The sequence below is a fragment of the Coregonus clupeaformis genome, chromosome 14 (assembly GCF_020615455.1).
Source record: "Coregonus clupeaformis isolate EN_2021a chromosome 14, ASM2061545v1, whole genome shotgun sequence".
NCBI lineage: Eukaryota > Metazoa > Chordata > Actinopteri > Salmoniformes > Salmonidae > Coregonus > Coregonus clupeaformis.
This window is the reverse complement of record NC_059205.1, coordinates 23,132,976-23,146,941: the sequence shown is the minus strand read 5'-3', so window position 1 is coordinate 23,146,941 and position 13,966 is coordinate 23,132,976. Positions and strand designations below refer to the sequence as shown.

The following is a 13,966-nucleotide window of genomic DNA, read 5'->3' as shown; positions in this document are numbered from 1 at the left end:
CTCGATGTCCGCGTCAACCTCCCACACCACCGGTGCCACCAGACACGACGCCGGAAGTATGGGAGTGGGCTCAATGGACCTCTCCTTCTGGGAACCTGGTCTGTAAGTGAGAGTAAACACAAAACGAGTGAAGAACATGGCCCACCTTGCCTGGCGAGGGTTCAACCTCCTCGCCGCCCGGATGTACTCCAGATTACGATGGTCAGTCAAAATGAGAAAAGGGTGTTTAGCCCCCTCAAGCCAATGCCTCCACACTTTCAGAGCTTTAACCACAGCTAACAGCTCCCAGTCCCCCACATCATAGTTGCGCTCCGCCGGACTGAGCTTCTTAGAAAAGAAAGCACAGGGGCGGAGTTTTGGTGGCGTACCCGAGTGCTGAGACAGTACAGCTCCAATCCCAGCCTCGGACGCGTCCACCTCAACCTGGAATGCCAAGGAAGGATCCGGATGAGCCAGCACCGGAGCCAAGGTAAACAGGTCCTTCAGATGACCAAAAGCCCTGTCCGCCTCAGCTGACCACTGTATACTCACCGGTCCTCCCTTTAGCAAGGAGGTAATGGGAGCCGCTACCTGACCAAAGACCCGGATAAACCTCCGGTAGTAGTTGGCAAAACCCAAGAATCGCTGCACCTCCTTCACCATGGTTGGAGTCGGTCAATTACACACGGGCGAAATGCGGTCAATCTCCATCTCCACACCTGACGCGGACAGGCGGTGTCCTAGGAAGGAGACGGACTCTTGGAAGAACAGACATTTCTCCGCCTTCACATACAGGTCATGCTCCAACAGTCGACCAAGCACCAGGGACACATGCTCGGCCCGTGTAGCGGAGTATATGAGAATGTCATCAATATACACCACTACACCCTGTCCGTGCAGGTCCCTGAAAATCTCATCAACAAAAGATTGGGAGACTGATGGAGCATTCATCAATCCGTATGGCATGACGAGGTACTCATAGTGCCCAGATGTGGTATTAAATGCTGTCTTCCACTCATCTCCATCCCGGATACGCACCAGGTTGTACGCGCTCCTGAGATCCAATTTCGTGAAGAAGCACGCCCTGTGCAATGACTCCGTCATACTCGCAATCAGAGGTAGTGGATAGCTGTATTTTACTGTGATCTGATTAAGACCACGGTAGTCAATGCACGGGCGTAAGCCACCATCCTTCTTCTTCACAAAAAATTAACTCGATGACACAGGGGAAGTGGAAGGCCGAATGTATCCTTGCCTCAGTGATTCGGTGACATATGTTTCCATAGCCGCCGTCTCTTCCTGTGACAGAGGATACACATGACTCCGGGGAAGCGCAGCACCTACCTGGAGGTTTATCGCACAATCCCCCTGTCGATGGGGTGGTAATTGAGCCAAATCGGCATATTCAGGTGGAATGTGCATGGTGGGAACCTGGTTTGGACTTTCCACCGTAGTTGCCCCTATGGAAACACCTACACACCTCCCCGAGCACTGACTTGACCATCCCTTGAGAGCCCTCTGTTGCCATGAAATAGTGGGGTCATAAGAGGTTAACCAGGGAAGCCCCAACACCACTGGAAACGCAGGAGAATCAATCAGATATAGACTAATTGTTTCCTCATGCCCCTCCTGGGTCTTCATCCAGAGTGGCGCTGTGACCTCCCTAATCAGACCTGACCCTAAAGGGCGACTATCTAGGGCATATATAGGGAAGGACACATCAACTGGCACAATAGGAATCCCTAGCCTACGGGTAAACTGACGATCAATAAAGTTCCCAGCTGCGCCTGAATCTACTAGCGCCTTATGCTGGGAATGAGAAGAAAACTCGGGAAATACAACACCTATACACATATGCGCAACAGGGAGCTCTGGATGAGTTGGGTGCCTACTCACCTGAAACGATCCACCAGTGCTCTGCCTACTGCCTCGACTCCTAGAAGACCCTCCCCAGCACCGACCAGCAGTGTGTCCTCTGCGGCCACAGTTGGTGCAGGGGACGGCCCCTCTACCGGTCTCCCTCATAGCAGCACCTCCAAGCTCCGTAGGGGTAGGGTCGGAGGTGCTGGGGGATGGAATGGACGGCCCCTGATCCGAACGTCCGCAAGTGGCCAACAGGTTATCCAGTCGGATTTACATATCCACCAGTTGGTCCAGGTTTAGGTTGGTGTCCCTGCAGGCCAGTTCTCGACGAACGTCCTCCCTTAAGCTGCAACGGTAGTGGTCGATGAGGGCCCTCTCATTCCATCCTGCGCTGGCAGCCAGAGTCCGAAAGTCCAGTGCAAAAGTCCAGCGCGCTCCTCTTCCCCTGTCTGAGGTGTAATAGATGCTAACCCGCCGCTTTCCCCTCTGGTGGATGATCGAATACCGCCCTAAAGCGGCGGGTAACCTCTGCATAGCTTACAGTTGCGGCGTCTATTCCCCCCCACTCGGCATTGGCCCACTCAAGCGCTTTACCGGACAGACAGGAGATGAGGGCGGACACGCTCTCGTATCCCGAGGGAGCCGGGTGGATGGTTGCCAGGTAGAGCTCTACCTGGAGCAGAAAACCCTGACACCCGGCAGCTGTACCGTCATATGCCCTCGGGAGCGAGAGCCGAATCCCACTGGACCCAGATGGTGAAGAGGTGGACAGCAGTGTTGGTGGTGGTGTAATTGGAGGAGGTATAGGGATACCGCCTCTCTCCCATTGTTCCATGGTATTAACCACCCGTTCCATAGCGGTGCCGAGAGCCTGGATCATGGCCGCTTGTTGTTGGACGCGTTCCTCCATTGATCCGGCTGGCATTGCTGTACCTGCTGACTCCATGTCAAGGCGTCAGTGTAATGCGGTAGGCGAAGTCAGGCGCAGGACACAGAGCTAATCAAAAAACGTACTTTACTCGTAGGTAAAAGTATGAAACAAAACCTCCACGCAGGGAGGGAACAAACCCGCACACTAACGACAACCAAAACATGAACAAACATGCACAACACACAGTGTGAGACAGAGGGTGAAATAGGGAAGACATAACTACATAATGGGAAACAGGTGTGACCAATGAAGACAAAACAAGTCAAACATAGATACATGGATCGGTAGTAGCTAGTACTCCAGTGACGACGAACGCCGAAGCCTGCCCGAGCAAAGAGGAGGGGCAGCCTCGGCTGAATCCGTGACAAGTCTTCTACGTATGGTAGACTTTGACACATCTACACCTGCATCCAGGAGAGTGTTTTTGATCTGTTGGGCTGTTGTCAAGGGGGTTTTCTTCACCATAGAGAGTATTCTCCGGTCATCCACTACAGTGGTCTTCCTCGGTCTACCGGGTCTTTTGACATAATTTAGTTCACCAGTTGTTTTTTCTTGTTAATGATGAACCAAATTGTTGACTTGGGCATGGCCAGGGTTTTTGCAATGTTCCTGATTGATTGATTTTAATTTCTGAGCCTTATGACGGCCAGCTTCATTTGCATCGACACTGCTGTCTTCCTCATGTTATTTCACCCCAACAACAACCTCCAATGGCAATAGCAAAGTCTAGAATCAATACTATTCATCAACAGCTCTCCTGCATTCACTAATGACACAAATGAATACACCTGCCTAACGACTGTGAAGCCAATTTAACAAATCCTTGTAGTACCTTAAAATGGGGGGACCATGTACAAAAGGTGCTGTCATTTCTAAACGGTTCTTCCGATATGTATGAAAATACCCTCAAATTAAAACTGACAGTCTGCGCTTCACCCTCATTGTCATTGTATCCTTTCAAACTCAAAGTGCTAGAGTACAGAACCAAAATAACAATGAATTATGGTGCTCACTGTATGTTGATAAAAGTCACCTTGTCCTAGAGAGATTTACACAGTTATCTAAACGTCACGCCAGGGCAAGCCTACACGAAACGCAGCTCTTATTTTAGGTGTTTCTAAAATCCCCTATGGGAAAAATGTATGGTGGAAAAACGACTCATACTGTGGTACTCTATACTGGCAATACTAGATAACGGACCTGGGTTCAAAAAGTATTTGTTTTCTTTCCAAAAATTTTGAGCGTTTGATTCAGCCTGCCTGGAGTGCCATCTGGTACTATTCCATTGGTTCATTGTGCCAGACAAGTTCAATAAAATGACATTTTAATCCAGGTCTGCCATAATATTGCATTAGTGTAAAGACTGATACTAGAGCGTTGGAGGTTTCTTATCCTTGGGGTGTCATGGGTTTGACTGATGTGCAAGCTGTGGCACCCTTTTCCACTTAAAAGCACATCATTCACAACTTCAGATGGATTACTCATGATAATTATATGCACACTATTTACAGAGCGCTATTACCTTGGAAATTCCCATCTGCAAAGGGGCACCGGATCCAGGATCCAGAATCTGTGGTAAACTGTAGATAAAACAACAGCCAGGAGCATGCATTTGTTAGATTAATTTGTTCTGCATACTCAAAGGGGAGATGTACCGGCATGTTCAGATAGTAAATAGGACTTCTTAGAAAGATAATGCATTCAGTCATTGAAGACGCCACAGGCAAAGGTGATGTCTTACCTTCATACAAAGCTGTGGGTGTGGATCCACTCTGGAGAATGTTATCTGAAAGGAAAGTTAAATGAGGACTTTAATCTATAATAGTTATTTTAAAACAGTCATCTGGTGATATAGCCTTGGTCATATCAGTCTTTTGTCTTTGAAACAGCATATTAACTGTGAAGGAGTTCAAAGAGGTACAGCTGATTGATTTACTAATTGATTGATTGAGGCACCTAACCTTTTCCCTGCTGAGGGTCTGTGATGAACCAGCCAGATCGTCACACTCATCATCCCCTCGTTTTTGGCACAGTGAGATCACCACGGCAACAGGACACACTGGTTCCCATGACAAAGCCTCCTCCACCGGGTCAAAGTTAATGCCGGACCACAACTCCTCCAGACCTTTGGAGAAAAGAAGCGGCGCGGTCAAAAGCAATGCACTGACAATATAGCAAATTTCACAGTCAATCAACCAACCAACTAATAAAACATTCAGTCTAATAGAAGTTGAAGGACACTCACGGTCTTTGAAGGGAAAGACTTGAACTCTGGGTGCATCAGACGTGGCAGACCATCCCTGTGGGATAAATATAGAAATATATACAGTGCATTCGGAAAGTATTCAGACCCCTTGACTTTTCCCACATTTTGTTACGTTACAGCCTTATTCTGAAATGGATTAAATAAATACAAAATCCTCATCAAGCTCCACACAATATCCCATAATGACAAAGAAAAAACAGGTTTTTAAAAATTGTTGCAAAAAAATACAACAAAAAATAGAAATACCTTATTTACATAAGTATTCAGACTCTTTGCTGTCAGACTCAAAATTGAGCTCAGGTGCATCCTGTTTCTATTGATAATCCTTGAGATGTTTCTACAACTTGATTGGAGTCCAACTGTGGTAAATTCAATTGATTGGACATGATTTGGAAAGGCACCCACCTGTCTATACAAGGTCCCACAGTTGACAGTGCATGTCAGAGCAAAAACCAAGCCATGAGGTCGAAGGAATTGTCCGTCAAGGCACAGATCTGGGAAAGGGTACCAAAACATTTCTGCAGCACTGAAGCTCCCCAAGAACACATTGGCCTCCGTCATGCTTAAATGTAAGAAGTTTGGAACCACCAAGACTCTTCCTGGAGCTGGCCGCCTGGCCAAACTGAGCAATCGGGGAAAAGGGCCTTGGTCAAGGAGGTGACCAAGAACCTGATGGTCACTCTGACAGAGCTCCAGAGTTCCTCTGTGGAGATGGGAAAACCTTCCAGAAGAACAACTATCTCTACAGCACTCCACCAATCAGGCCTTTATGGTAGAGTGGCCAGACGGAAGCCACTCCTCAGTAAAAGGAACATGAAGGCCCGCTTCGCACCTAAAGACTCTCAGACCATGAGAAACAAGATTCTCTGGTCTGATGAAACCAAGATTGAACTCTTTGGCCCGAATGCCAAGCGTCATATCTGGAGGAAACCTGGCACCATCCCTACGGTGAAGCATGGTGGTGTCAGCATCATACCCAATAATACTCAAGGCTGTAATCACTGCCAAAGGTGCTTCAACAAAGTACTGAGTAAAGGGTCTGAATATGTACAGTACCAGTCAAAAGTTTGGACCTACTCATTCCAGGGTTTTTCTTTATTTTTACATTGTAGAATTGTAGTGAAGACATAAAAACTAGGAAATGACACACATGGAATCTGTAGTAACCAAAAAAAGTGTTAAACAAATCAAAATATATTTTATATTTTATATCCTTCAAAGTACCCACCCTTTGCCTTGATGACAGCTTTGCACACTCTTGGCATTCTCTCAACCAGCTTCATGAGGTAGTCACCAGGAATGCATTTGTTAAAAGTTAATTTGTGGAATTTATTTCCTTCTTAATGCGTTTGAGACAATCAGTTTTGTGACAAGGAGGTTGTGGTATACAGAAGATAGCCCTATTTGGTAAAATACGAAGTCCAAAAAATGGCAAGAACAGCTCAAATTAGCAAAGAGAAACAACAGTCCATCATTACTTTAAGACATGAATGTCAGTTAATACAGAACATTTCAAGAACTTTGAAAGTTTCTTCAAGTGCAGTCGCAAAAACCATCAAGTGCTATGATGAAACTGGCTCTAATGAGGACCGCCACAAGAATGGAAGACCCAGAGGTACCTCTGCTGCAGAGGATAAGTTCATTAGAGTTACCAGACTCAGAAATTGCAGCCCAAATAAACGCTTCACAGAGTTCAAGTAACAGACACATCTCAAAATCAACTGTTCAGAGAAGATTGTGTAAATCAGGCCTTTATGGTCGAATTGCTGCAAAGAAACCACTACTAAAGGACACAAATAACAAGAGACTTGCTTGGGCCAAGAAACACGAGCAATGGACATTAGACCGGTGGAAATTTGTCCTTTGGTCTGGAGTCCAAATTTTAGATTTCTGGTTCCAACCGCCGTGGCTTTGTGAGACGCGGTGTGGGTGAACGGATGATCTCCGCATGTGTATTTCCCACCGTAAAGCATGGAGGACGAGGTGTGATGATATTTTGCTGGTGACACGGTCTGTGACTTCTTTAGAATTCAAGGCACACTTAACCAGCATGGCTACCACAGCATTCTACAGCGATACGCCATCCCATCTGGTTTGGGCTTAGTGGGACTCTCATTTGTTTTTCAACAGGACAATGACCCAACAGACCTCCAAGCTGTGTAAGAACTATTTTACCAAGAAGGAGAGTGATGGAGTGCTGCATCGGATGACCTGGCCTCAACCAAATTGAGATGGTTTGGAATGAGTCGGACCACAGAGTGAAGGAAAAGCAAGTGCTCAGCATATGTGGGAACTCCTTCAAGACTGTTGGAAAAGCATTCCAGGTGAAGCTGGTTGAGAGAATGTCAAGAATGTGCAAAGCTGCCATCAAGGCAAAGGGTGGCTATTTGAAAAATCTCAAATATAAAATATATTTTGATTTGTTTAACACTTTTTTTGTTTACTACATGATTCCATATGTGTGATTTCATAGTTTTGATGTCTTCACTATTATTCTGCAATGTAAAAATAGTAAAAAATAAATAAAAACCCTTGAATGGGTCATGCGTCAGTGTGTAGCGGTAGGACGGAGTCAGGCGCAGGACACAGAATTTAGTCAACGACGTACCTTACTTGACACAAGTAAATAAACATATCTTCCACGCAGGGAACAAAATACCGACTCACATGTCAATGATCACAAAACAACGAACAATCACGCACAAAACCATGAGGGAACCAGAGGGTAAAATAGGGAAACAAATTATCGTAATTGGAACCAGGTGTGTGCAATATAGAAAAAACAAGTAGAACACAGAAACATAGATCGGTGGCAGCTAGTACTCCGGTGACGACGACCGCCGAAGCCTGCCCGAGCAAGGAGAAGGAGCAGCCTCGGCTGAATTCGTGACAGAATGAGTAGGTGTGTCCAAACTTTTGACTTGTAGTTGTCGCGGTTTCGGCCGAGGCTGCCTCTCTTCCTTGCTCGGGCAGGCTTCGGCGTTCGTCGTCTCCGGAATACTAGCTGCCACCGTTGTATGTTTCTATGTTCGTTTGGTCTTGTCTGGAATTGTACACCTGTTGTCGTTTAGTGTCATTAGTGTCATATAAGTTCTCGTTGTGTTTGTCAGGTGTTGTGTGTGATTGTTTCCTATGTCGTGTTGGTGCGCTACCCTTTCGGTGCGCTATTTGTAGCTTGCCTCCTTTGTATTTGGGAGAGGATTTTCGCACATGTTTAGTGCGCCCTTCTGTTTACGCCTGTGTGCGCATTTTTCTCGCCTCCGGGCTGTTGGATTGTGTTTTTGTGTGTGCTCTACTAAAAGTCTTTGTTGGACTTATCTTCTGCGTCCTGCGCCTGATTCCACACCACACCCACCTACAGCACCTACTGACAGAATCACACACCATCTGAATGGAATCAGCAGGAGCCGCAGCAGCACAGGAGACGTTGGAGGATCGGGTTCGGGAGCAGAATGACCAGATCCTGCGGATCAGGACCGCCCTGCAGGATGTGATCAACACGCTCCAACGCTGGGAGACCCGAGGAACACCCCCAACGCCACCGTCCCTACCATCACCATCAGCAAGTCAGCCCATTCCCGCTCCGGAACCCAGAGGAGTTCGACTCTCGCTCCCGAGGGCCTACGATGGGACCGCTGCCGGGTGTCAGGGCTTCCTTCTCCAGGTGGAGCTTTACCTGGCCACAGTGCACCCGGCGCCCTCGGGACACGAGAGCGTGTCCGCCCTTATCTCCTGCCTTTCCGGCAAGGCGTTAGAATGGGCCAACGCCGAGTGGAGGAGGATAGACGCTACCACCATCACTTACGCTGAGTTCTCCCACCGCTTCAGGGTGGTGTTTGACCATCCACCAGAGGGGAAAGCGGCGGGGGAGCGTCTGTTCTGCCTCCGGCAGGGGAAGAGGAGTGCCCAGGAGTTCGTGTTGGAATTCCGTACTCTAGCGGCGGATGCAGGGTGGAATGAGCGGGCCCTCATCGATCACTACCGCTGTAGTCTACGTGAGGACGTCCGTCGGGAGCTGGCCTGTCGGGACACCAGCCTCTCTTTCGACCAGTTAGTCGACATGTCCATCAGGCTGGACACCCTGCTGGCTACCCGCAAACGTCCCGAGGGAGGTCCGTCCATTTCACCCTCCAGCGTCTCCGAGCCGAGCCCCATGGAGCTCGGGGGCGCTGGCGCTAGAGAGAGGAGGGGTCGGAGTACGAGGGGGTCCATCTCCTGCACCAACTGTGGTCGGGAGGACACACCGCGGCTAGGTGCTGGGGATGGCCTCCTAGGGGAGAAGACGACAGGCCCCGCACTGGGGAGTCCTTCCAGGTGAGTAGGCGCCCCACTCACCCAGAGCTCTCTGTTGCGCACTTCTGTATACCTGTGCGTTTTCCACAGGTAGCACCTCATTCCCAGCATAAGGCGCTGGTAGATTCAGGCGCGGCTGGGAATTTTGTTGATAAGACATTTTGTTTAGCCTTAGGGATTCCCCTTCTCCCTGTTGACGTCCCCTTCCCCGTTCATGCCCTAGATAGCCGTCCGTTGGGATCGGGCTTGATCAGGGAGGTCACGGCGCCACTTAGGATGTGTGCGCAGGGGGGTCATCAGGAGATGATCCAGCTATTTCTGATCGACTCGCCTGCGTATCCGGTGGTGCTGGGCATGCCCTGGTTGAGTACCCATAACCCGTCTATTTCATGGCAGGAGAGGGCTCTGATGGAGTGGTCTGCCCAGTGTGTGGGTCGATGTTTAGGCGTTTCCGTAGGGGCTACCTCGGTGGAGAGTCCAAACCAGGTGCCCGCATTGCACGTTCCCCCTGAGTATGGGGATTTGGCTATTGTGTTCAGTAAGTCGAGGGCGACGCAGTTGCCTCCCCATAGGCAGGGAGATTGTGCGATAGACCTCCAGGCAGGAGCTGCGCTCCCACGGAGCCATGTGTATCCTCTGTCTCAGGAGGAGAAGAGAGCTATGGAGACTTACATAGACGAATCTCTGAGACAAGGATACATACGGCCCTCCACTTCCCCTGTGTCCTCGAGTTTCTTTTTTGTGAAGAAAAAGGATGGTGGGTTACGCCCGTGCATTGATTACCGTGGTCTCAATCAGATCACGGTGAAGTACAGTTATCCACTCCCGCTGATTGCGACCATGACGGAGTCATTGCACGGGGCACCTTCTTCACTAAATTAGATCTCAGGAGCGCGTACAACTTGGTGCGCATTGGGGGGGCGATGAATGGAAGACAGCCTTTAGTACCACCTCGGGCCATTACGAGTATCTTGTCATGCCATACGGGTTGATGAACGCTCCTTCAGTTTTCCAATCATTCGTGGATGAGATCTTCAGGGACATGCAGGGGCAGGGGGTGGTCGTGTACATAGATGACATTCTCGTGTACTCGTCTACCCGAAGTCGAGCATGTGGCACTGGTGCGCCCGAGTGTTGCGGAGGCTGTTGGAGCACGACCTGTATGTCAAGGCAGAGAAGTGTCTGTTTTTCCAGGAGTCGGTCTCCTTTTTGGGTTATCAGTTGTCTGCATCAGGGGTGAAGATGGAGGTAGACCGGGTGTCAGCCGTGCGTAATTGGCAAACGCCAACCACTGTGAAGGAGGTGCAGCAGTTTTTGGGGTTTGCGAATTACTACCGGAGGTTTAGCGGGGTTTTGGACAGGTGGCAGCTCCCATAACGTCTCTTTTGAAGGGGGTCCGGTGCGTCTGCAGTGGTCAGCCGAGGCGGACAGGGCGTTTGGGAGGCTGAAGGACCTGTTTACCTCGGCTCCGGTGCTGGCGCATCCGGATCCCTCTTTACCATTTCAGGTAGAGGTGGATGCGTCAGAGGCCGGTATAGGAGCCATGCTTTCGCAACGGTCCGGCACGCCACTTAAACTCCGCCCCTGTGCTTTTTATTCCAAGAAGCTCAGTCCGGCGGAGCGAAACTATGACATAGGGGACAGGGAGCTGTTAGCCGTGGTACAGGCCCTAAAGGTGTGGAGGCACTGGCTTGAGGGGGCTCAACACCCTTTCCTCATTTTGACGGACCACCGTAACCTGGAGTACATCCGGGCAGCTAGGAGACTGAAACCTCGCCAGGCGCGGTGGAATATGTTTTTGACCCGGTTCATATTTAAGATCACATACATCCCTGGGTCACAGAACGGTAAGGCAGACGCGCTGTCTCGGCGGTATGACACGGAGGAGAGGTCCGTGGAGCCCACTCCCATACTGCCGGAGTCTTGTCTGGTGGCACCGGTAGTGTGGGAGGTCGATGCTGAACTCGAGCGGGCGCTGCGCACCGACCCTAGTCCACCTCAATGCCCGGAGGGTCGGAAGTACGTTCCGCTCGAGGTGCGGGATCGATTGATCTATTGGGCTCACACGTCACCCTCCTCTGGACATCCTGGTATCGGCCGGACAGTGCACTGCCTTAGTGCTAAGTACTGGTGGCCCACGTTGGCGAGGGATGTGAGGGTTTATGTCTCCTCCTGCTCGGTGTGCGCCCAGTGTAAGGCGCCTAGACATCTGCCTAGGGGTAAGTTACTACCCCTGCCCGTTCCACAACGACCATGGTCTCACCTCTCGGTGGATTTCATCACTGACCTTCCTCCCTCACAGGGGAATACTACTATACTGGTCGTTGTGGACCGGTTCTCTAAGGACTGTCGTTTGCTCCCTATGCCGGGCCTTCCTACGGCCCTACATACCGCCGAAGCGCTATTCACCCATGTTTCCCGGCACTACGGGGTACCCGAGGATATTGTGTCTGATCGAGGTCCCCAATTTACCTCCAGAGTCTGGAGAGCCTTTATGGAGCGGTTGGGGGTCTCGGTGAGCCTCACCTCGGGTTACCATCCGGAGAGTAATGGGCAGGTGGAACGTGTGAACCAGGATGTGGGTAGGTTTCTTAGATCATACTGCCAGGACCGGCCGGAGGAGTGGGCACGGTACGTTCCCTGGGCAGAAATGGCCCAGAATTCCCTACGCCATTCCTCCACTAACCTAACCCCTTTCCAATGTGTGTTAGGTTACCAGCCGGTTCTGGCACCTTGGCAGCAGAGCCAGATCGAGGCTCCTGCGGTGGATGAGTGGGTGCCGCGCTCGGAGGAGACGTGGAACGCTGCACACGTCCACCTGCAGCGGGCCCTCCGTCATCAAAAGGCGAGCGCCGATCTCCACCGCAGTGAGGGACCGGTGTACGCACCTGGTGATCGAGTCTGGCTCTCTACCAGAAACCTGCCCCTCCGCCTGCCCTGTCGGAAACTGGGTCAGCGGTTTGTGGGGCCATTTAAAGTCCTGAGAAGATTGAACGAGGTGTGTTACAGATTACAACTACCTGTTGAGTATAAAAGTATTAACCCCTCGTTCCATGTGTCTCTTCTCAGGCCGGTGGTAGCTGGCCCACTCCAAGAAAATGAGATCAGGGAGACTCCTCCGCCCCCATTGGACATCGAGGGGGCACCGGCGTACTCCGTGCGGTCCATCTCGGATTCGAGACGTCGGATGGGGGGTCTCCAATATCTGGTGGAGTGGGAGGGGTACGGCCCGGAGGAACGGTGCTGGGTGCCGAGGGGAGACATTTTGGACCCGTCTCTCCTGACGGAATTCCATCGTAGTCACCCGACGCGCCCTGCTCCGCGTCCTCCTGGTCGTCCCCGAGGCCGGAGTCGGCGCACGTCTGGAGCCGCGCGTCAAGGGGAGGGTACTGTCACGGTTTCGGCCGAGGCTGCCTCTCTTCCTTGCTCGGGCAGGCTTCGGCGTTCGTCGTCTCCGGAATACTAGCTGCCACCGTTGTATGTTTCTATGTTCGTTTGGTCTTGTCTGGAATTGTACACCTGTTGTCGTTTAGTGTCATTAGTGTCCTATAAGTTCTCGTTGTGTTTGTCAGGTGTTGTGTGTGATTGTTTCCTATGTCGTGTTGGTGCGCTACCCTTTCGGTGCGCTATTTGTAGCTTGCCTCCTTTGTATTTGGGAGAGGATTTTCGCACATGTTTAGTGCGCCCTTCTGTTTACGCCTGTGTGCGCATTTTTCTCGCCTCCGGGCTGTTGGATTGTGTTTTTGTGTGTGCTCTACTAAAAGTCTTTGTTGGACTTATCTTCTGCGTCCTGCGCCTGATTCCACACCACACCCACCTACAGCACCTACTGACAGTAGTGTACGAAATGTGATATTTCAGTTGTTGTTGTTTTTTATAAATTTGCAACAATTTCTAAAAACCTTTTTTTGCTTTGTCATTATGGCGTATTGTGTCTAGATTGATGAGGGACAAAATCAATATAATCCATTTTAGAATAAGGCCGTAACGTATCAAAATGTGAAAGAAGTAAAGGGGTCTGAACACTTTCCGAATGCACTGTAACACCACAATGTCCACAAGACAGTCCAGATCGTCATAAAGACATTTGATTGCATAAAGGTCAAACAAAATGATCTAGCAAGCAGATAAAAAAGTAGATACAGATTGATCTAACTAGATAATGATCCGTGAAGAGTCAGTACCTCAATACAGAGACAGGGCAAAGGTGTAGAATACTGCAGAGTAGTATTCTTCAACACATCCTCCTTTCTGATCTGCGGAGAAGGAACAAGGGTCAACAAGGATCAGACCTGGGTTCAAATACTATTTGACATATTTTCAAATACTAGTCTGCCTGGAGTGCCAGATGGGTTTGTAGTTTTGGCACTATTATATTGGTTCCATTGTGCTAGGCAAGCTCAATCAAGCCCAGGTAAAGTACTTGAAATTATTTCAAATGGTATTTAAATCCAGGGTCTGATGAGTATAGCGCAACTGATTTATGATGTCTGTCTTATCATCATACCATCTGGCTGAGGCATTTCTACGACCTTACTCTTCCCTGTGTTACTATCAGAGTATGCACAAAGTATAGTGTTGACTATCACCGTTTTACAACACTTACTGGCAAGCAGTAGTTGTAAACGCACTTG

At 49.8% G+C, this 13,966-nt stretch overlaps 1 long non-coding RNA gene across 1 annotated transcript; it reads right to left on the bottom strand.

Moving 5' to 3' along the window:
- Positions 1–4,295: 4,295 nt before the first annotated feature.
- LOC121581615 lies at positions 4,296–4,884 on the bottom strand. Its single transcript, XR_006003239.1, has 3 exons — positions 4,735–4,884; positions 4,515–4,559; positions 4,296–4,353 (listed from the first exon to the last, which is right to left on the bottom strand). It is a non-coding gene; the product is annotated as an uncharacterized LOC121581615 (long non-coding RNA).
- Positions 4,885–13,966: the final 9,082 nt, after the last annotated feature.